General features: G+C 48.5%; 1 protein-coding gene across 2 annotated transcripts in view; it reads right to left on the bottom strand.

Annotated features, from left to right (window-relative positions):
- SLC4A4 (solute carrier family 4 member 4) overlaps positions 1–23,551 on the bottom strand; it is a 143,512-nt gene that overhangs the window by 100,402 nt on the left and 19,559 nt on the right. The window lies entirely within an intron of this gene.

Here is a 23,551-nt window from a genome sequence, read left to right as displayed (position 1 = left end):
GGGGTGGGGTGGGGAAGGGAAAAAAAAAAAGATAATTAAATAAACGTGCCAGCAATCTGCTGTGCATTAACTGTTGTTTTTGGACTACTGCAGCACTCTTCACCCATGGGGTGCAGTATGCATGCCAGGTGCTTCTCCATATCCCAACCTCACCAAATATACGGACAACGCCATCGCATGGAAAAGCGACCTCAGCAGAAACAGGCAGGGACTACTTGCCAAGAGTATCCATCAAATGCATTAAAGAAAAGAACATGCAGCAAAAATAAAAAAGTCAGAAGCTGTTTTCCAGGTGTTTCTCAAGTTGGTGGCAGTCGAGAAGCCACAGAGAAGCAGACAGCTCTTTCAGATACCTGTTCCCTCAACCACAACCCAGCTTCTTCTGCTCGATTTTGAGATGAAGTCGAACGTCTGCCAACAGCATCACATCAAAGATGGGAACGGTTCAATTCACCGCAGATTCACAGACAAAGGAGGAGCTGGTCTAGATAAAAAAAAGCTTTTCTTCAAAACACGTTTGTTTTTTATCCCCCAAAGAGACAGGAAATTGTGAGCAATAAACCTCAAGGATTTCTTTTCTAAGATTACTGCATTTGAAAGCTGTCCTCAACTAGAGATTCCCATTTTAAGCACATGCTTTGCATAACTGAAAGAAAATACGTGACCTTGATAGAAGGCAAAACATTTCTGGCAAAACACTTACTCTTCCTCTTGCTTCGTGAAAATCGGTCTGTTCTTCCTAAACGAAGGACACCAAACCAGCGTTACTCGAAAAAATGTCACACCGGATTTAACCGGAGGAGAACGTTTTTACAACAAGTTAAGCACTGACCTTAAGTTTCTGAAGCTGCGGGCTTCCAAAAAGAGAGCATCTTCTCTTCTGCACCAAATAAGATGTTCAGCCTGGAGAAGAGAAGGCTCCAGGGAGACCTTCCAGCAGCCTTCCAGTACCTAAAGGGGCTACAGGAAAGCTGGAGAGGGGCTTTGGACAAGGGTGTGTAGTGTCAGGACAAGGGGCAATGGCTTTAAACTGGAAGAGGGGAAATTTAGATTGATCTAAGGAAGAAGGTGGTGATCTGAGGGTGGTGAGGCACTGGACCAGGTTGCCCAGAGAAGCTGTGGCTGCCCCATCACCGGAAGTGTTCAAGGCCAGGTTGGACGAAGCTTTGAGCAACCTGGTATAGTGGAAGGTGTCCCTGCCCATGGCAGGGGGGTTGGAACTAGATGATCTTTGAGGTCCCTTTTAACCCAAACCATTCTGTGATTCTATGCTAAGTGCTGTCTTGGCCATAGGGGCTTTTAACAAGCATTCCGTTTCCAGTCTCAGGACAAAGAGAGACATCACTGCAGTTTGACTTGGACACGCTCCACCGAGCTCTACACATATCAGAAGAGGACAGACCCGAATCACGAGCCAGATGTGCAAGAGATCCTCTGGCTCACCATGTCAGCCACGGCCCTAGGACCTCGAGGAGGCCACCAGATACCCCTGGAACTGTCCTAGCTCATCTCGGCCAGCTTCAGAATGAAGCTGTCATTGACTGCAAGAGCAAGACACCAACAGCAACATCAAGTTCGGCTCGAAATGAACTTAGAGGTAAAGGCTTCAATAGCCCAACACAAGAGACTCGCATGAAGCTGCTCCAGTACGAGCCAGTAAACTGGTCTCCCCTCCAGTCCGTGCATAAGAACAGTCGGTACGCTCTAGGAAATACCTCTCCCTTTTTTTCCTGCAATGAATACTTTTCCCCACCAGAAGGGATTGGAGAGATATTAAAAAAAAACAACCACAAACCACCACCACCACAACAAAGGAAAAAAGGAAGAAAAAAGAAAAAAAAGAAAAAAGTTTGTGGAAACAAATGGGAAGCATGCTGCCTGGCTACGTAACGCCGATTAATTCCTGGGGGCCCACAGCTAAATCCACAGGCAGGTCTTGAAAAAGCTGGGATGGCTCCGACTCCGTGTGCCAGGTGAAACGGGGCACCGCTCCCCTGTCCTGCACAGGTCATCACGCACGTGCGCTGGTCTGCAGAGACGGTACTAAAGAGGACTTAGAATCATAGAATCATAGAATGGTTAGGGCTGGAAGGGACCTTCAAAGGTCATCTAGTCCAACCCCCCTGCAAGGAACAGGGATATCTCCAACTAGATCAGGTTGCTCAGGGCCTCATCCAACCGGGCCTTGAACGTCTCCAGGGATGGAGCATCCACCACCTCTCTGGTCAACCTGTTCCAGTGTTCTACAACTCTCATGGTAAAAAATTTTTTCCTAATATCCAACCTGAATCTACCTCCCTCTATTTTAAAACCATTACCCCTTGTCCTATCACAGCTGGCCCTCCTGAACAGCCTCTCCCCATCTTTCTTGTAGGCCCCCTTGAGGTACTGGAAGACCGCTATAAGGTCACCCCGGAGCCTCCTCTTCTCCAGGCTGAACAGCCCCAACTCTTTCAGCCTGTCCTCATAGGAAAGGTGCTCCAGCCCTCTTATCATCTTCGTGGCCCTCCTCTGGACCCTCTCCAACTGGACTTGTCCTTCCAGTTTCCTCACTTTTCATGGCGTAGGTACCTCCTGGGTTTAGATGTTTTCTAAGAAATAACACGCTTCTCAGCGCAAAACCTGATGCAGGCAGATAACCCTCTCAGGTAAGCACAGGAATACGGGTGCGCGTCGGCTTACTGCTGGGATGTTCCCCGAGTTCTGCAATACTAGCGTTAGGATTTTGTCTCCAAGAGATTAATTTGCCAAACAAAGTGTTGCTTGCATCTCCCTTGCCAGCAGGCAGGGCTTTGGACGCCCCCACAGCATGGCTGTGTCTTTTTTGTTCGTCCTACAGGCTAACCCAAGGGAGACCACAAGTCCCTCCGGAGACCCTCAGTAGGAGCGCTACTTCTCCGTTTTTTCCCCTGAAGGCACGTGCTGACATCCACAGCAGATGGATCATAGAATTATAGAATCATGGAATGGTTTGGGTTGGAAGGGATCTTCAAGATCATCTCGTTCCAACCACCCTGCCCATCTTCCTCATCCAACCTGGCCTTGAAAACTTCCAGGGATGGGGCAGACATAGCTTCTCTGGGCAAGCTGTCCCAGTATATTTCAAGGATCACCTGCAGGATCCACACTTATGATGGAAATAAAGGCAGGAGCTGCCGGTACCCCTTCTTGCACAAACCTCTCTGGAGGATGTTCTATCCCAGATACCACCACCTTTACATCGAGAGCATTTTCAGTGCACCAGATACCATCTAACGTTGTCCTATCCACGTACAAAGGTCTCAGGCTCTCTTCAAACTTGTACCTCAGCCTTCTCCTCGTAACAATCTGAAGTTATGGTGGCAGCAGTGTCCAAATGATCAAAACCCACCAGAAACGAGTCGCTGACAGCAGTGGCTCCTACGCACGCCACGTCCAAGCCAACGCTGACTGAAGAAAACCTTCCATCTTTCCATTTCTTACACGTGCCGGGTTACAACGCTTGCGAAAAAGCGCAGCATCGCCACCGCTTCCCAACACTCCGGATAAGCACAGGCAGCGATAAATACCACGAGCCTGACCCACACAGACCTACAGTCCCAAAAGACGTAAAAAAAATCACAGAAGATAATCAGAGGCGAGGCCGGTGGCGACACACGCGGTGATCTCAGGCTTCGAAAGCTGCAGTTTTTAAACGTGTGTTTTAAATTCTCACCGAAAAGGACTTAAAAAAATAAATATTGCTTGTCGTGAAAACCAGAAGGAGCTTCAACACCTCCATAAAGCTGCATTTGCTAATAAATATTTGACAAGTAGGAAAACTTAGGGCATTAAAACGCAACATCTGGTCACTAGCGCAAAGAAGTCCTGATTTTTGTGGCGGCGGTCCAACCAAAAGAGAAAGCAATGACGACAGGCATCAAAATCCTTCTTTCCAAAACGTGCCGAGGTCCTGCAGGCTTCAGCCGCAAAGGAAATCAACTTCCCAAGTCTCCAAACTTCGAAGTAACCCAAGAGTAAACAGTGTACTTCTCCATTTAGAGAAAACGGGTGAAAAGAAATACAAACACCACCTTTTCTGGTCAGTCTCAGTCTCACGACCCAAAAGTTGTCGTAAAATAATTGTTAGCAAGGGTTCAAAAAGAGAGATCCAATACAAGCGTGTATCAACGGAGCATTCACACACCTACAAAGCATTCACACACCTACAAAGCATTCCTACAATCTATAAACACCCAATCCCTCTCCTCTCCTGGAAAGCGACCTCGTCCGTAACTCATTACACGGGTAGTGAGGCACTGGAACAGGTTGCCCAGAGAAGCTGTGGCTGCCCCATCCCTGGAAGTGTCCAAGGCCAGGTTGGATGAGGCTTTGAGCAACCTGGTGTAGTGGAAAGTGCCCCTGCCCATGGCAGGGGGGTTGGAACTGGATGATCTTTAAGGTGCCTTCCAACCCAAACCATTCTGTGATTCTATGCACGTGGATTCTGATATGACTTCATCTTCTGATAGTTCTATCTTGAAAACCCTTCGACTTGATTAAAGCAGCCGCATTCCCTTTTGACAACAGGAATGAACCGGTTCTTCCCCAAAGCCTTACACCTCCCATTCCACTGCCCTGCTCACTTCTCTGCCAAATTCCTTGGCAAAAACAGCTCTAAACATGGGAACTTTGATCAATAGGTGTTTCGCCATGAAAAGTATACAATAACCGCTGCGCAACGATGAAGCAAATGCCCTAGTATTTTTCCATTTCTGAAAAATTACACAACTACGTTAACAAACAACAAAACTATGAGATTAGTCACAGGCCAGTATTGAAAAGACTCAAGTCACAAACCTTGGATTAGCTGCCGATGTAAAGAAGTCCAACTAATCATTTCCCCGACCCCAAAATAACATTCGAATGCACTCCAGGGATATCTACGGTCTTCCAAAGCATTCAGAACCAGCCATGGAGAGGGAATTAAGTCACCTAAGGGAAGGTCTGCTCCTGGTGCAGAATGTCAGTTTTGGAAAATCTAAGAAATGGATCCCCCAGACTATTTTTTACTGCAAACAATCTATATTCTCTTCTCCCGAAGGGCAGAGAAAATCCCCTTAGTTTGTTAACAGCTATTAGAGCCACTTTCAGAAAAAGAAGGGAAAAAAACCACATCCAAAGCTTCCCAAGCACTGCCAAGTTCCAGTTCAGAGGCTACAGCCCCAGCTGTTGCAAAATATGGGATGTCCTGAAAGTCAACACTTTGCACCGACGGTACCAGCTGCGGACCCTTAACTGGGCTCCAGTTCGCGGCAGGACTTGGCTTCTGGGACAGGAATTAACGAGGATACAGTTGACTAAAATCTAATCTGCTGTAGCGACTGAAGAACGACGTTACGCAAAATTTGGGTAACACGACCTTCGTCGTTAGCAAATCTTACCCAGTTGCTGTCTTGATCAGCTTCTTAATATCTCACCCTCCAGTCATTAAGAGGCATCTTTCACTCCAGAAGCGTGAAAAATGGTTTATGTTCTGCAGGCACAGGTTTCGGATGGAAACCCGCATGTGGTACCGCTTCCGTGTAGGAAAAAAAAGATCATATTTTGAGATTGGAAATGAAAACGAAAGGCAAAGGAAACGTCTGCTGGAGCAGCGTGAGTGCAGGCGCCTGCGGAAGCTTTGGCCCAAGGGGCCAGCAGGGCACAGCAACCACCACCAGCTCTTGCCGGGCGTTTTCTACGTAAGATGGAGTCCGTGCACAATCTTCCAAAACAGGTGGGCAGAAGCCTGGCTGGTGTGTGACGCGGGGAGAAGGTCAGCAACGGCATCTGCACTTGCAAGAGGAACTTGCCAACCGCATCCTGGGCTGCATCCAAAGCACTGCAGCCAGCAGAACCAGGGAGGGGATTCTCCCCTCTACTCTGCTCTTCCGAGACCTCCCCCTCTGCAGTACTGCCTTCAGCTCTGGGGCCTCTGATGTAAGAAGGACATGGAGCTGTTGGAGCGGGTCCAGAGGAGGCCACGAAGATGATCCGAGGGCTGGAGCACCTCTGCTATGAAGACGGGCTGAGAGAGTTGGGGCTGTTCAGCCTGGAGAAGAGAAGGCTCTGGGGAGACCTTCCAGCAGCCTTCCAGTACCTAAAGGGGCTACAAGAAAGCTGGAGAGGGACTTTGGACAAGGGCGTGTAGTGATAGGACAAGGGGCAATGGCTTTAAACTGAAAGAGGACAGATTTCAATTAGATCTAAGGAAGAAATTTTTTACATTAAGGGTGGTGAGGCACTGGCACAGGTTACCCAGAGAAGCTGTGGCTGCCACATCCCTGGAAGTGCTCAAGGCCAGGTTGGATGGGGCTGTGAGCAACCTGGTGTAGTGTAGGGTGTCCCTGCCCATGGCAGGGGGGCTGGAACTAGATCATCTTTAAGGTCCCTTCCAACCCAAACCATTCCATGATTCTATGATCAGCACTGCCAAGGGGAGCTCCGAGCTGCTCATCGCCCTAACTCCGTCCGACTCGACCAAGATCCCAGCCCACAGGGACGTGGCCACTTGGTCTCCCTTTTTTACAGGCCCTTTTATCACAACGACAGGGAGAAACTCTGCAAACACCTAGTGTTCCATTTCGTGACAGCTTCCCCGGCATTACGGCAAGTAAAAAAGAACAGGGAAAATCAGAACGCTCCTCGGGAGCGAAGCTGGGAGAAGACAGCCCTTATACATTACTCTACTTACAAAGGGAGATCAGGGCGAGCTATATAGAGCACGCTGGCGACTTTCCAGCAAGAGAGAGCCCAGCTCATCCTCCCCGGATCAGTTTACAGTAAACTGCGGCGAGGAGGGGGGAAAAGCCCTGAGCAGAGCTCCGCTTCTGGAAACCCCCAACACACCCAGGGTCACCAGGGTGGTGGGTGGGCAGGGAAGGGACCGTCCAACTCCGCTCCCATCCGTGCTCCGTTTCTCCCCGCTTGCGACAAAGGGAAGTCATCAGAAAGCGAGCTGAAAAACCAAACCAAAACGGCGAAAGGACGGTGAGAATGCGGACCAGGAATAAGCAGCTGGCAGAGCCGCCCTGCTTACACCATCCCGGCGCCGCAGGGCAGCCCAAGGTGCTCCCCGAAATCCAGCCTGCTCCTCGGTTTCCCCACGTAGACAGAGCAGCTCCACTTGGGCAAACTATTTATATCGGCACGGCGCTTCGACAGATGCTCGGCTTTAAATATGCATTTAAATCTGCTTGAAAACAGCCAGGCTAAATATATGCTTTAGGTTAAATATGTTCCTTGGTGCTGTCCTGAACCACGGCTCTTCTTCTGCCAGCACCCTTCTTCTATGTGCTGATAGGAGATGTCCCAGCAGCCTGTCCCTGTCCCACCGCGGCCCCTCTGATGGGTACGGCAAAGCAAGACCAAGCCCCAGGAGAAGGCAACGCTGGGATGTTGACCCTCCTTCCAGAGCCAAAGGTCTGACTGTGGCAAAATGCTCATTTAAGACCAAACGTGGCTTTGTCTGCAGCTGAAAGCTTCTTATTTATTGCCGAAGCGTTGAAAGAACCCACAAGACAGAGCCATCTCACTTCAAAGGCAAAAAATTAAGGAAAAAATGCTGCCTGTTTTACATAGATACCCGTAGATACTTTAAGCAGACCAGGTAAACGAATCAGAAACCTGCCCTTGTCACCACTGAGCAGAAGTCACACTGCCACAGCTGGGATGAAAACCAGATTCAGATTAGCCAAAAGACAGTGGCACCATGTATTTGTTGGCATCCCGAGGCGTGCCCTTCATCCCCTCCGTCTTTGGCAGCGCCCTCGCTATAGAACAGTCTGCGCAGGACACGCATCGCTTGTGGGAGCTGCCAAACCCTTGTGGCCAGGCCAAAGGAAAAATCCCTGAAATGTCCCATAATTCCTCAAAATTAGGAGTTCGGAGGGTGAGCTTGATACCTGAACTAGACAGCTGACAAAACTTAGCTCTGAAAAAACCACGTGAATAATTTAAATCGGCGTGTTCTGCGGTTACATCCTGTTTCTTTCGCCTCCCATTAGCAAATGTGATTCTGCAAGGCGTAACAGCCATTTCTCCGAATCGGTCCATCCCCAAATAATCCTGGTTTCTTGCAGCAGCCATGAACCAAGCGCTCTGGATGACACTCCTTTGCTGCTACTAGGAACGCGGAGGATGTTTCAGCCCGACTTTAATGCAAAGCCTAGACTAATCCCTCTAGAGAGCTTGAGCTAGACTTGGCCAAAGGAACCATTGTTGCCATTAAATAAGTTTCAACTGTTTGGTGGTGGTGAGCATTTTCCTTCTGCAGAGTGAGCTCTTATTCCCACGATGAAACGCAGGCCGGAATGAAGTCACTTGACTCCATTTCTTTTTTTTTTTGCTGTAGATTCATCCTTCTGAAGTTTCCCATCCTGGGTGATTTACATCCAAACAGGCTGGAACAAGAAAACCATGAGATAGAAAGTAGGCGGAACAAGTCTCAGACAGATAAAGGGAAACCCAAATAAGAGCCAGTCCAACCAAAACGGGGTCAGACACGTTCTCTAGGAATACCCGAAGCGCAATGAAGAGTCAGCGCCCAGCTGAATATTCAAGTCAGCACCCTGCCTGCAAGCAAGGAGACAGAAGGAGACGTCCTCTTCTCTTCAGTGTCTGGAGCCCAATGGATTTGCAAGATGTCCCAGAAAGCTTTTCGAGGACCAAATGGCCTAAGTGACACATTGAGAACCTCCCACATGCACGGAACTCCTTCCTAGCCTCCAAGTCTCCTTCATCTTCATGGGCTTGAAACTCGCTCAACTTGTATAAGCACATCTCCTCATTGAGAGTGGATCTACCTCCATCCACCTAACTATCCCCTAAACAGCTCCTAAAACTTCGTGGATCTCTCTTTTGCCATCTCCCAAGTTTATTCTTTCCACGCAGTGGTGACCAGCCAGTCCCACCATCACCCACAGACCACAGCAACCACAAAGCGTGTGACCCTGTTCCCACAGGACATGGTCACCACGCTCTTACCGAGAGGCTACCAGCCACCTTGCAAACCTCGTTTAGCCCTTTTAGGGTGAATTAAGGTGCAAAGTCACTGCAAGGACACGTGCTACAGTGCTGCCCATCCAGGGCTCTTCAAGCCCATCTTTGGAATTCACAGAAGCTCATCACCCTCCACTCCCATACGGTCCATGGAGACAGACTCGCTCATCCGGACTGCTGGCCGCAGCAAAACCTTCATGTAGCGTCCCTCAGTCTGTGTGACACCTGTCTCTGCCCAGATGTGGTGCAGGACACTTGCTAAGTGTCTTGAGATGGAAATCTTCCGTTTTCACTAGGGCCTTTCCGAGCTCTCTGCACAAAAAGCCAAGCACGCCAAGTTTCACGTCCTACAGCGAGCTCTTCCCAACAGCTCTTCCCTGTCAGTGCTGTCATTTAATACGTGTCCTTCTTTTTTTCTCTGCCTGATGATTCACACCGTAAGAGCTACTTATCCATTTTAAAAACAAAACCAAAAACATCCCCCCAAACCCACAATGCTATCAGTGCTCTACCGCCAAGAACCAAACAGTGGCCGCAGCACCATAAACTTTTGTAATTCTTCCCTGCGTCGTGTCCATAAAGTCAATCCATCATCTGTATCATCTCTCCCCCCTGTCAGACCATATTTGCCCAGCTCCCGCAGGGCCAGGCACTCCGAGACATACTTGGACCATGACGGGAGGCTCTCCGAGGTGGAACGTACAGCTGAGTCACGGCGGAGCCTGGCTCTCCCCCTTCTACGCACGAAGAGGCTTCGACACCTACGCTTCCCGCTTGGTTTCGACCTTCCAGCACCCTTCCACTCGCCACTGCTTCGAAATCAAGGAAATTGCTGGGTTCCAAGGAAGCAAAGGCAGAGTTGGAACAGCCACAGCCCTCTGCTGCCGATCCCCGGCTCCCCGAGCAGAAGGGCGAGTACAAAATAAGGACACGGGCTTCACCCAGAAAAAAAACAAAAAAAACACCTCACATGGAGCTTCACCGCAGCGGAGCCAAGTTATTAATCAGAGCCTGAAATCCAAACCTCATCCGTCACGTCGTTACGAAATGGCTCTCGGAGCACCAGCGCAACAGAGAGGAACTGCTGGAGGTCTCCACAGATCAGGATGCTCAAAATACCTCTCCTTTGATGCATAGCCGTGCGATTCCCAGGGTATTATATAGCCGTAGCTCAGAGCTAAATCCAGCTCCCCTCCTCAGCGGGATGAACTCGGCTCCCACTACTATATTTAAATATCAAGGTCTCCGGTTGGAAGCAAGACTCGAAGCCCAGGCCAACACCACGTTCAGGTTGAGACTAGTCCATTCATAGGTTTCTTAACAAACAGAAGGAAAGGCTGTGCTGATTTATGCATTCTTGTATTTCCATTTCACTGCTGAGGTCTACCCGACTCTTCCAGTGACATCAATCTGGCAACACAAGTACAAACACATCTACGAAGAACCGCTGATGTTTCAGTCAACACCTGCTTTCCTCTTCAGCTTTCAGATGACCAAGCTCTTCCCTACGCGTAATTTTCACCTACTTAACACCATTATTTTAAAGTTTGCTCAGTGAGGGAGAGATCAGCAAATAAATGTGAACAAAGAGTCTCCTCCTGCTCGAACAGATGTTGGGTCAGGATTCGAAGCTGAGCAGAACAGCTCACAGCTCTCAAGGCTTTCGCTGCAGATATCACGCAGATTTATTTTAATGATTATACCATTTTTCTGGGAAATGGCTGATGCTAACAAAGAAGAAAGGAAATGTTTGCAGTGATTAACGTACCAGGGCCGAGGCCTTCTCCACCCTATCTTGTTTATTCTTCAGGTTCATGACACGGAAATTTTGGCGTCGTTCAATTTCCATTTCCTTTGGTGGTGGCTCTTTGGCTTCAAGTCCTTCGGGTCACAGGTGAAATAGTTCATTTTGGCTTACCCGAAAGTCAAAGAGATAAAAGAGTCAGAAGAGATAAAAGAAAGGCAGTTCTCGCCTCCCGATAAGTTTTTGTTTCCCCGAGGCATGAACGTGTTCACAACACACCACCTGCTCCCAACGCAACAGAAACTTCAAAGCAAGTCCACCATCCCTCAAATAACCCTGGCAGAAGGAGAAAGCCCGGAGCGGGTCCTTGGGCAAGACCCACAGCTGCAGAGGGCTCAGCCTGAGCACAAGTCTTTCCTCAAAAGCATTTGTAAGAGCGGAATGAAGCTTGTTTTTCACAAACGATGACAGAAAGGTATTTATTTCAGGGCTCACGCTTACGCAAGCCAGAGCTCCGGCAAAGCACGCACTGGAGCGACGTTCTGTAGGGAGGCAGAAAGAGCTCTGCTATCAGCAGGGTGTTCTGTACACCATCCATTTAACTTTTTCTTTTACTAACACTCCCAGTTTGTCATACCAACCTACTGGCATCTGAGGCTTTTGGCCTCGACATCTCAGCTTGGCCCTCCACGCATTTCTTAATCATCTAATCCCCTAACAGCTTCCCTGTGCAATCAAAATTATCCGCGTTATCTTTGTGCCAGCCCTGTCCGGAGGAGAAGATAAAACGGGGAGGGGTTGCCAAGAGAAGAAGGCAAAAGGCCCAGAAAGGACCAGCATTAGGGAGAAGGGAGCAGCGCTGCGGTTCTACCCATGTCCCTCCACCACTCGCCACTGTTGCGCTAAAACGTCTGCTGATCCTCCTCCTGAGATCAGCAGCATCTGCCGCCGACCAGAGAGCCGCCATCTGCGCGCTCGTTTCCCAAACCCTCAATCCCAACTGGAGGAGGTTAGTAGGTCACGGGCATAATTCTCTGCATTTCCCGAGATGAGAGGAGGCTCGGCTCCGTGCCGCGGGAAGCCCTCGGAGAGCCCTCTTGGACCCATCCCTACCCTCTAACGCTTGCCCCGCCAGTTGGCCGCAGCTGCGCCTGGCATTTCGGTCCCTCTAGAAGGGGGTAACCTGCCCTCTTCCTATGGCAGAAGCCAGAAGCGACAGGCAAACCTACAACGGCACTGCTGATGGATAAGCAGATTTCAGAGCGTGGACAGGAAAATAAACAAACAGAAGGGGCACCAGCTTAAAGAATAACTAGACTGAGGATCAACATTTTGAATGGTCCCAACAGGAACGGTTCAATGAGATTCGCGAGAGCCAACGGAAAACACGGAGTAGGGTTTAGAGAAGAAAATCCAAATGTTGGTTACATGAACATCAGAGGATTTTGCACAGAGCCTACATCAAGACTTCTTAAGAACGAAGCCATGGTTTCCAGTTGTCACAGGGAACAAGATCTTTCCAGCTCACAGCTCTACTTCCCACGTGCCTCGTAGCGACAGATGCCGAGCCTGCCTTGTGCCTCCTTCCATCTCGACGTCAGTACCTACAGCCATCGGAACCCTCTTCTTTCGTCTGGAAACCAAGCTAAGTGGAGAACTTGTAACCTGCCTGATCAACTTGGACTCCAGCCGGTCACTTCTCTGTCTGGGGCGATAACGACTGAACAGTGACAGCAGAGAACATCTGATATACAACATTTGCACCAAGTTAGGAAGGATCTCAACGACAGAGATCATTGTTAGCACAGTCCTCGTCACCCAACAGCGTGCAACTCCAGACAGCACCCATGCTACGTACACCTACAAAATCAATACACCCACGCTACACACACCTACAAAATCAATACACAGCAGCGATGTGACGCCGCTGCTGACCAGTTTGCCTGTTCCCCAGAAAGAGGGAGCTTCATGTGAACAAAGCCGTGCTTTCTGGTAAAACACGAGCCAGAAAACCCACCGTACAAAACATCGCGTACGAAGCATAAGGGGAACGGCGAAATAGCTACGAGGCTCAGCGGACAGGTCCGGTGTATACGCTTGGAAGCACGTCCAACTCTTATTTACACACACGCAGAGAGACACCCAGAGCTCTGGGATGGCTTGTTCCCACGCTGTCCGGCGGATTTGCAGAGTTTAATCCAAAAAGGGCAGCTTTACGGTACCAACCGTCACCTACTGAGCCCCTCTCAGCTATAGAAATATCTTTGGCCTAAAATCAAAATGCTTCTAAATGAGATTTTTTTTTTTCCCCCCTTACATGGTAAATTCCTTAGACTTTTCTGTCCCTTAGCAGTTTCACGTGAACGCAGAGAACAGAATTAGGCAAAGAATTAAGGTGGCTTAGGTAATTATAGCGGCACATGCTATCAGTTCAAGACAGAAGATAAGCCCAGCGAGCTTCCAGTCCAAGCAGGGCTTCCCCTGCACGGCGAAAGGAACCGGCCTCTTTTTTGCCTTGTCCATCGAAACCATGAACAGTCATGTGCCGCGTCAAAACTTCCCAGGGGCACTTTTTCTGGCACTTAAAAACCGAAGAAGTTGCAAGACGAGGTTGAAGAACCACTTGAAACCCACAACGTCGGCAGCTTTGCACCCTGTGGCTTCAAAGCCAACGTAAAGTCGGTGCGGAATTATTTTCCTCTAAATCTGACCTGACTAATTGCGTCACCTTTGGCTGAGGGAGATTTCTAATAAAAACTGCCTGGTTGAAGAAAAAAGCAGCAAAGACCATTCCTAATCAAGAATGGCTTACTAGTCAAGCTGCAAGCAAACGTGCAGCTAATCAAAGCAGAAGTGACCAGTAAATGAAAACGCTTCGTACCACTCACACCTACCACAAAACAAAGGTATTTTGAGAATGATCCATCACGATACTTCGCAGGTCCTTTTCTCCTTTTTGCCCAGAATCCCTTTATCAAACAGACAATGCTCAATTCTTATTATTTCATCTCAAACTTTGCAACAATTAATTCAACATTAACCAGCTGGCATTCACCGTTTTAACGCCTCTTCCAAGGGGAAGTCAAAGCTGTAGAAGAATCTTAACTTTCACTTAACCCGAAAATATTTGTAGCAGTTCTTCAAATTGTAGAGAAAACTTACAGGTGTGGCAGGAGTGCGAGGGCTTTAGAGTGTGGAAACCAGAAGGTCAGCTTTTCTATCTGCACATCAAATTAATTTTGTTATTTCAGAGTCTTGGATCTGGATCGCTTCAAGTGGACAATAACCTAAGTGGAACTGCTCAACCATCTATATTGGTGTTATTACCATGGCAATTTTTGTGGTTTAACAATGAAAACAGTGGAGGAAGGTTTTAAAAGACACCTGAAGACCCTTTAAAAGACCCTGTGCCTTTCAATGCTCTGTCCCAATAAATAATGGTCATCAAATGCACATGACCCTTTCTCTTGAGAAGGAAACCATCACATTGTTCCTCCACTGCAGCAGCTCCTCCTTTGACACACATCCAGAAATCTCTGAAAGCAGAATTCAGATCCAAGCAATTTTATCCTGACCTCTGCACGGGTGGGAAAATTCTCTCCTGTATATTGACGACACTCCAGGCCCAGGCGTTTGCCACGGCTTCACACGGGCACGTTACTATGCTCATGTTTTTAAAAACTCTTTCTCAAACCAGAATCGCTTCTCAGCACCAGCCTGACTGCGACGCAACCAAAAAATCCTGAAATCCTAGAAATACAAGCTGCTCTCTGAACCCTACACAACAAACCCCAAAGTCACTTCGACAAACCTTTGTAAACCAGCCAGCTCTGCTGAAGAACCTACCAGCCTCGACGTAGGCACGGGTGACTACGACCAACCCCGAATGACATGACCACTATCTCAAAAACAACACGCACGTGAGAAATAAGTAAAGCTCAAGTACGGAATTTCAGTCTATGCCAATTATTTCTTTTTGAGGAACCACGCACGATCGCAAAGATGGGGCTGGTTTTGTTGGTGTTGGCTCCACGGTCATCCATCTCCTAAGGACACTTTTGTGGCACTTCAGAGGCTGGGGAACGTATGGGAAAAAACATCAAGAAAAGTGGCTGGAAAGGAGAAAAATTAGTGATATTGGGGAAAAAGATAAAGATGTAGGAAGCAAGCTGAGATGTTCTGCCAGGGCAAGAACCTGGTGCACAGACACTAGTGCTGTCAGCTTCTCAGATGTTCTGCCAGGGCAAGAACCTGGTGCACAGACACTCGTGCTGTCAGCATCTCGACTGCTTGAGGCATTCGAGTCAAGAGGATGCCCACTTTTATCCCCTCGCTTCTCAGCCCTTAGTCCTTGGACCCTGGCATCAAGCGGAAGCCTGGTGGGGACAGCTTCGGATGTCACAGCAGAGGAAGAGAGAAGGAAAAATCCAAGGAGCGGCGTTTCGAGTGTTCCTTAGGCTGGGGGGATTTCTCAAAGCAATGGACTTGCCCGAGATGTAAACCCATGCTCATGAAGGAGTGCCAACCGGTGAGGATAACGCGGGAAGCGCGCTTACGTCAGGATGAGATTTATTTTCACTCACGCGAGATCCCTAACATGACCGTCCCTTTGAAGACTTCCAACACTGGACCTTCTGGACTTGCCCAAGGCAGACGGGATGGCTGATGCCCGGGCGAAGCTCGGAAGCCATGTATCACGTCCCAACAGGTACGCACACGTGTCCTACCTACGGGTACTCGACCGATGCCTACACTTGATCACGCCTAACCTGCACGTTACTTATTCAGGTACAACTGCTGCTTTTCCTCAAACCTTCATCTCAAAAACAACTTTGGAAATGACCTAAAGTGGGAAAAAAAAAACAAATCTGGGCAGGAAAAGAAGTTATCCTCTGCACCAGAGGGACTTGGCGTTTGCCTTAACGACCAGCCCTGCCAGGAAAGATCCCATTCTGTTGCTGCGCGTGGGAGTCTCCGTACACACCTACCAAGGGTGGAACGGTTCAGCCCTACCTTTTATCACAACTATCCAAAATCTGGGCTTTGCAAAGGAATGGAAAAAAAAAAAAAATAAAAGAAATCCACCACCAAACTAAGCTGCTTTCCCAGCTTTCATAAGCCAGGAATGAAAGCTTGGCAAAGAGACGAGAGTTTTGCTCCATGTCAGAACGAGATATTAAAAACACGCTTCGATAATTATTTTAGAAAATAATTTAGGCAAGCGCAGGGGGGAACACCATTAAGTGCTGCACTGTTTGCTTACCCAGAACCAGGGAACAAAAAACCCCAGCCTCCTGAGAGCAAGTTGCCGGGCACTTGCGTGGCCAAACTCTCAAGACCACCAGCCTTGGGCTGCACAGTGCCGGCAAGCCAAGAACACCATGCAGCTCAGCACCGTTCGGTGCTGTAAGCCTAATTTTGGCCCTGCAGTTCCCTAAATTGTGTGGATGTTACTTGTAAGGGAAGTGTAAAGTGTTTTAAGCAAACCCAAGTGTTCCTAAGAAGCTCTCGTGTCATCAGCACATGCACAAGTCGAGTTAGAAAACAACACGACACTTCAGTCAAGAGGTGTCGCGAAGAAAGCAACTTGTTAGAATTAGCTGTCTGAGAAGAACTCTGCACCCTTGCCAAGAAGAACAATAAAGCCTTTGCCTCAGGCGACAATTCACATCCAGGCCCAAGTCACAGCACCATGGGCCTTCACCCTCTCCAAGAGCCTCAGCAGGCAGCTGGAACGCAGCCACAGGAAGAAAAGAAATGCCACCCAGGCCATCTCCCACCGACGAGAGCTGGTGGAATTAATGGGTTAAAGAGAACTGGGTTGAGCTACTGCTTGAAGTATCTCCCTCCTACATGTGTCTGCTCTGTCACTCTCGCACCTACGAGAAGTCCTCCTATCTGCCAGCCAACTGTGTCTTCAAGTAACCTCTCCTTACACCTCCTCTCCTCTGGATTTTTTGAGGTCCCTGACCCCACCCATAAACCCAGAAACATCCATCATGAAACCTAACTCATCTCCAAGTTTGCATCCCTGGCAGTGAACAGCAAGAGAGCTTCCCGATCCCACCAAACGAGGCAACCTGCCAAGGATGAAAAGGGTCCCACCTTAGAGGAACTTGACCCACCAGAAGGTGGTCCCCAACCAAACGTTCAGGGCCAGGACACAGTCGCCTTTACCCTAAGGCAGTCAGAGGTCCAGCCCAGGTAACCAGCGGTCTCTCCCAGCATTAGGCAAGCTCTCCTTGGCAAGGTGAGCGCAGAGGCGAGGGCTGCGTCAGCAGGCAGTGCCGTGCCCAGCCGCTGGCTCAGCGGGCACAGCTGACCTCCTCATCTGCACCCTTCCCACAGCCTGTCTGCCCCGGAGCACCTTCCCATGCCCTCTCCCCGTCGGCTCATCCAGCTGCACCCCAAGAGCCTCCATGACAGGCCCCGGGCTACACAGAGGGCACAGTTGCAATGGAAGCAGTCATCGTTTCTGCGTTCACCTCTGCAGTTGCTCTACGTGGGACCTCAACACGTTACTCGCAGCGTTAGAGACCAGAGGTGCAGAAACAAGCATGTTTTGACTGACTCCACCACCCGGGACCAAGCCACGGGCCTGCTGAGCAGCTCTTGAAGACCAAAACACCAAAGATTCCCTTATGGTTACAGGAAAGTCTCTCTGACCGTCTTCCCTACGTAAAATATCAAGATGAAAAAATTAAGCTGTTTGGCCATCCTTGCCTGGTATTTTTCCAAGGCTCTCAACACTGGTCTGCCATTGCTCTTAGCGCGGCGAGCTGAAGCTAAAAGCTTTTGGAAAACCCCACCCCGAGCCTTGACAAGCCAGGAAAGAAATTGGATTGCTGAAAAACCCAACAACACTAATAGGAAGAGGACTCTTGGCACAGCCCTGCCTGTGCTGCATCTGCTCTGCTAAGTAGGTACATTTATTTCGGTCCTGTAACTGTCTCTCGCTATTTATAGCTGCAGCTTAATGAACTTTCAGGGTAGCCACCAAGCCTGAGCCTTCCTAAATGGATGTTTAAATATCCCCGTTGAATTAACTCGATCTTATTATGGATGGACTGTTCCACAGTTTGACAGGCGACTTCCACTCCTCACTGGAAAGCAACTGGGATCTTCTCTGTAACCCAGGAGGCACCCCGAGCTGGGACGGCTCGCTCCAGCCCCACGTGTGTCTCGCAGCATGGCCCTCCGCACCGGGGTATTTTAGGTAAGCAAACCCTTCCCAAGATGGGATATTGAGCAAAGGGCCAGACCTCACCAAAACAGGATGGTTCTCAAGAAACGTGAAGCATGAGGTGAACAGATCTTAACTCAGCCACTGGTGGGACAGTTAGGAACACCTGCATGCATCCTCAGGTCTTACAGATTTCAGCACCAATTATGGATGTCATGAAGCACTTGGAGAATCAAGAGCACAATGGAATCAATGGAGACAAGTACAGGCTGAGTAGAGAACTGAACGAGAGCAGCCCTGAGGAGGAGGACTTGGGGGTGTTGGTTGATGAGAAGCTCAACGTGAGCCAGCACCGTGCGCTGGCAGCCCAGAAAGTCAACCGTGTCCTGGGCTGCATCCAAAGCAGTATGGGCAGCAGGTCGAGAGAGGGGATTCTCCCCTTCTACTCTGCTTTCCTGAGACCTCCCTGCAGTACTGGCTTCAGCTCTGGGGTCCCCAACACCAGAAGGACACGGAGCTGTTGGAGCAGGTCCAGAGGAGGCCACGAAGATGATCCGAGGGATGGAGCACCTCTCCTGTGAAGACAAGCTGAGAAAGTTGGGGCTGTTCAGCCTGGAGAAGAGAAGGCTCTGGGGAGGCGTTCTAGCAGCCTTCCAGTACCTAAAGGGGACCTACAGGAAAGCTGGAGAGGGACTTCACCTTATAAGGGTGACAAGACAAGGGGCAATGGATTTAAACTGAAAGAGGGCAGATTTAGATTGGATATAAGGAAGAAATTTTTTACGCTGAGGGTGGTGAGGCACTGGAACAGGTTGCCCAGAGAAGCTGTGGCTGCCCCATCCCTGGAAGTGTTCAAGGCCAGGTTCGATGAGGTTTTGAGCAACCTGTTGTGGTGGAGGGTGTCCCTGCCCATGGCAAGGGGCGGGGGGAAAGACATCATCTTGAAGGTCCCTTCCAACCCAAACCACTCTATGATTCTGTGATTTCAGCCCCATAGGAGGGCTTTCTTCTCTGATAGAGATCATCTCAATGAGTGAGAGAACAGAGCAACGAAGCCAAGCAGCTGGGCCTCTAGGGACACCCAGCTAGCACCATTCAGAGGTACTGCACTTGACAGGCAGATGTTAGGAAACTATTTATATACACACAGAGCACCACTCTCTTATCTAGGCACTTAGACTCACTTAGAAGACCTGAAGAACCCAGGAGGAGCCAAAAACATATTGGTTATTGCAGGAAGGAAACCGTAACATGAAGGAAACTAAGAATACTGATGCCATCTACCTTCAGGGCGTCTCACCTCAACCAGAAGCAACAGAGAAACTGTTCTATTTGGACTAAAAAAGAAAAAGCCTCCACTTAAACAAGTCAGCACAGCGAATCCACACGCTCCAAGGTTGCTCACCGCATCGTCTTTGCTATCGCTAGGCATCTCGAGAAACCAAACATTGATTATCAGGGTTTTTTTAAAAAAAATAAACAGTGCCAACTGGTGTTGCAGGATCTGTCAGGTTCAGACAATCGATCAGAGATAATTGCAGTTCTCTGTCCGTGTCAGACATCCTCCTGAGCACTACTCAAAGGCAGGTATTGAGCAGCAAGGTCTTAGCACACACCCCCAGAATTGACAGCAAGCTTCAAGTAAGCAGGAGGGTCTAGAGTTGCAGCTTTCCTAGCCCCAGGTTACACCCAACTTGGAGAATTTACATTAGAATTGTTCAAAGGTGCGTATTAACCCATACTGAGGGATGACACTCGGTGGTTGGGATCCATCTGATCCACCCAAGCCAAACCTCATCCTCCCCGGGAGAGACGCGCTCCATCCAGAAGGACAGCAGAAGCCTCAAACAGTACCTCAATGGAATGACTCCGCTGCAAACATTTTCTCTTTCAGCAAAACGCTCCCCGTAATCCACATCTGAGGGCTCAAGAGAGTTTGTTTGTTTGTGCTTTTTTTACTAAAACCTTCAGGAACTACTGCTGGTGGGCAGACGAGGGATTTCTCTAAGCAAACTGGAAACCTTGACAAACCTTCGATGTGATGACATACCATCCCTTCCCTCTCTCTCGCTATATGGGTCCTCTAGAAACCACTCCAACAGCCAGATCCAGATTTCCAACCTCTTTTCCCCGTTTCTGGTTTTGCGTCCCGTAAACAGGACCATAGTTACACCCTTCAACCAGTCAAGACCACCTTCGGTAAGCATGGCCCACGCGTGACCACATGCAGAAGAGCTGCAACTAACAGTGGAAAATGAAAGATGGCCTCAGCTCACAACCACTCATCTCTCCTTTAAGGTTTTCCAAAATTTATTGACGTTTATCCACCTGGTGACATTTTGACTGCTGCCAAAACTCGGGTTTTACTCTCTTCACGGATGCAAGCGCTGAGAAAACTCTACTATGACGTGCCGTTTATTAGTTTCATGGGTGTCTCGTTATTGCTTGTTGCTTTTGGGTCCCAGCACCTGGCCGAATCCACTGCCAAAGCTCAACATCACATCCTTTCTGAAGCCCAGCACCGCGTGAGAGCCCTGAATGCTCTTTTCCAGTAAACCAGGAACACCCAGTCTCCTTTCCTCCCACTCCGTTTTCTTAAGCACTACGCTGAGTTTAGATAAATCTTTCCCTTCGGCAACAAGGAATTTTCAGACCCACGAGTGGTTTTAACAAAACCAGTCAGTAAACCAGAGAGTATCGCAGCAAGGCTCTACACCCAACGGCTCCGGACAGAAAACCTTTAGACTTGACCAACAGGAATAACATACCATTAAAGGAAAAGTCTAATCCTACAGCCCTTCAGCAAAGGGAACTCCTGAAGACTCCCTCTTGGTCTTTAAAAGTACAAATATGTGTCCAGGTGACCTAACCCTAACCCCACGTTTTTCTAATTCTGCTCTTTCTGACGTGGAAATCGCTCGCATCAGCCCAAGTCTGCACCTCATATTCCAAGTGTTTCTGTTCTAAATGTTCCAGAGTTCAGAAATAGAGAGATCCGTATTTTTTATTAACATGTACCTTCTGCACGTGCTGCGTGTCTAAGGGGCACGGAGCTGGGCCAAGTCAAGGACAACCCAAGCAAGTTCCGTACAAGCACGGGCATCTCCGCGGAGCAACTCTTATTGCTGCGTACGTAACCGCGGTGTCTACCTGCTGCAACGGAGAGGCATGATTTGGCTGGGTCTGAGCCAGGGAGATGAGCCAAATTAACCTGGAAGGCAACCGGACCACGAGAAGAAATCCCTTCCTAGATCAAGCAGAGATGAGTTTCCTCGTGGGACAACCTCCGCACCTCTGTAGTAAAGAACAGGGAAGAGGGAAATGGATTCAGATCGCAGCCTGTCCAGAAGAAGAAACTTGGATCTGCCTTCCTCCTTCCTCCCTTGCAAGTAACAGCAAACTATACCATCTGCTTCCTATTTCATATATATAAAATTACCAAAATATCTTGACCAAAGCTGGCAGACCCAGGCTTGACACCTCCGCCCACGTCAGCTGACAAGCCTCCCGCGGCTTTCCACCACCAACTCTCTCCTCTGTCCAGCTGAGTCTTTCCTTCACCCCACTAAATGCATTAACCACAGGTCATCAAAGACCAACTGAATACGCCCAAAACACCAGCGGGTCGATACTGCAGCAATTAGCGCTGCAAAAAATCACTAAACCTTCCCTCTGAAAACCCCGTTTCACCCATCATCTCTCAATTTACTATTGTTCCCCTTCCGCAGTGTTGTGACACCATCAACCTTCATCTGTTTTCCAACTTTTCCGTGTGTTTTAGGTGGAGAAGAGGAGCTGATTTCAAGCCCACTTACTAGTAATGCAGTAATATATTTTAATTTTCTTTTTTAACCTCAAAAACTGTTGTACGGCAGCTTCCTGGACAACCACTGCTAAAAAGTGTTTCCTTCTTACTGGTTCTAAGTGGAAACCAGGGCCAGGCTGGCTACAGGAGATGCTTTTAGAAATGAGGTGCTGTTACTCTTGACTTGGCAAAGGGATGCGCGGCTCAGGGCTGGCACGTTTTCGCCAGCTCCCACGTCAGCAGTCCTGCCTGGGAACAGGTGATGTTCTCCCCGAGCGTAGAGACAGCCCCGAAGGCCTGGAATACACTGAAAGGGCTCCACAGAGGGAACGTCACCTTTGAGCCTCCTCCTCAGGCTCTCAGAGAACATCCCCGTCTGGATTTTTGAAGGAGCAATAATTTACTTCGGATAAAACGTATCCGTACATGTTCAGCTTCTCTAACTTTCTCCAGATGGGACAGCTGAAGGTTGTTTACAAACTACCAGAGTTTGGCTTGTTGGACTGAACTGGACACAGATTTAAATAAGAAAAAAAAAAAAAAGAAGAATTGACATTTCCAGATGGAACTGATTCCCAAATCCAGACTGGTTTTGAACTGGAACGAAACATTTATAGGCAAGTTTTGCATTTCTGGACCTGTTTACTCTCTCGCCTGTATCCACAGACGTGTTCCATCAGGTTGGTTTGTTGTGGGACAAGTAGCTTGACCTGGTGAGTCAAATCCAGATTCGGTCGAAATCTGATTGCAGAGTTTTCACCAAAGCAGCTGAGAAATCATATTGGGGTAAGATCCTGAGGTTTAGGCTTCACAGTCCTTTGGGATAGGTCAAGAAATAGAAGTGAAGTACCAAATCAAAGCTGGCTTAAGCTTTCTACTCAGTAAAAAACAAGCTCTTGGTGTATGGAGGCAACCAAGTAGTTTCCTAAACTTCTAGGAACTATTTTAACAACGACAGCATTAAAGATTTGGCCAATCAAACTTTATACGCTTGTCCTGGTATCTGAAGATGAAATAACCTATCAATTAATTTACTATTAACAGATGAAGATTAAAAAACCACAAGGTTATAACTGAGATTTCTTGCCACGATTGCCAGTAACAACTATCACACTAAGCTGGTAAGCACTGTCCGAAGAGAACTGGTCTTCCCTTGGACATGCTTGCCGTGATCGAGAGTGAACACAGCTGCTGGATACATGGTGCACATAAGCCATCCCGACCCTTAAAAAGCCTTCAAAGTTCCAGTAAGAGACATCTAAAGCTGGAACAGCCCCACTATCCAACAACTGTCTCAGATGGGCAACCACCTAAGAGACAGAAAACGAAATGGAAATAAAGAGACATTTATAAATGATGGAGAACGTCAAAAATGGAAAAGCAGAAATTTCTGGAGGAAGGCTGGCGTTACCACAGACGCAGAACTAGAGAAGAAAACTCCTTAGCAAGCAAAAAAAGCGTAGGAAATAAATAATTCAGGTCGGCTACGAAGACAAGAGTTTCAGAAGAGAAAAAAAACCTGGGGATATGAGGCAACATGTAATTCAAAGTTTGGAAATTCGAGAGAGTCATCTGAACTACTCCTATCCTTTACGGTGTTCTAAATTAACCGTGCCAGCTCGTAAAAAGATCTGGCCACCAGCGCCAAACAGCAAGTCCCTGCAAGAACCTGGTAAAGTATCAGGATACAGGAGATGGTGAACAATAGAGAAAAAGTTAGAAATGATGTAGTATTAATGCTATTGCACGGGACACCTGGAATACTGCGTGGTATTGAAGTGATCCCACTCCAAAAATATCTAGTGCAAAGAGGTCAGGG

This window comes from Tauraco erythrolophus, chromosome 5 (genome assembly GCF_009769465.1).
Source record: "Tauraco erythrolophus isolate bTauEry1 chromosome 5, bTauEry1.pri, whole genome shotgun sequence".
In the NCBI taxonomy this organism is placed as follows: Eukaryota; Metazoa; Chordata; class Aves; order Musophagiformes; family Musophagidae; genus Tauraco; species Tauraco erythrolophus.
The sequence above is the reverse complement of the archived record's forward strand: the minus strand, read 5'-3'. Positions and strand labels throughout refer to the sequence as shown.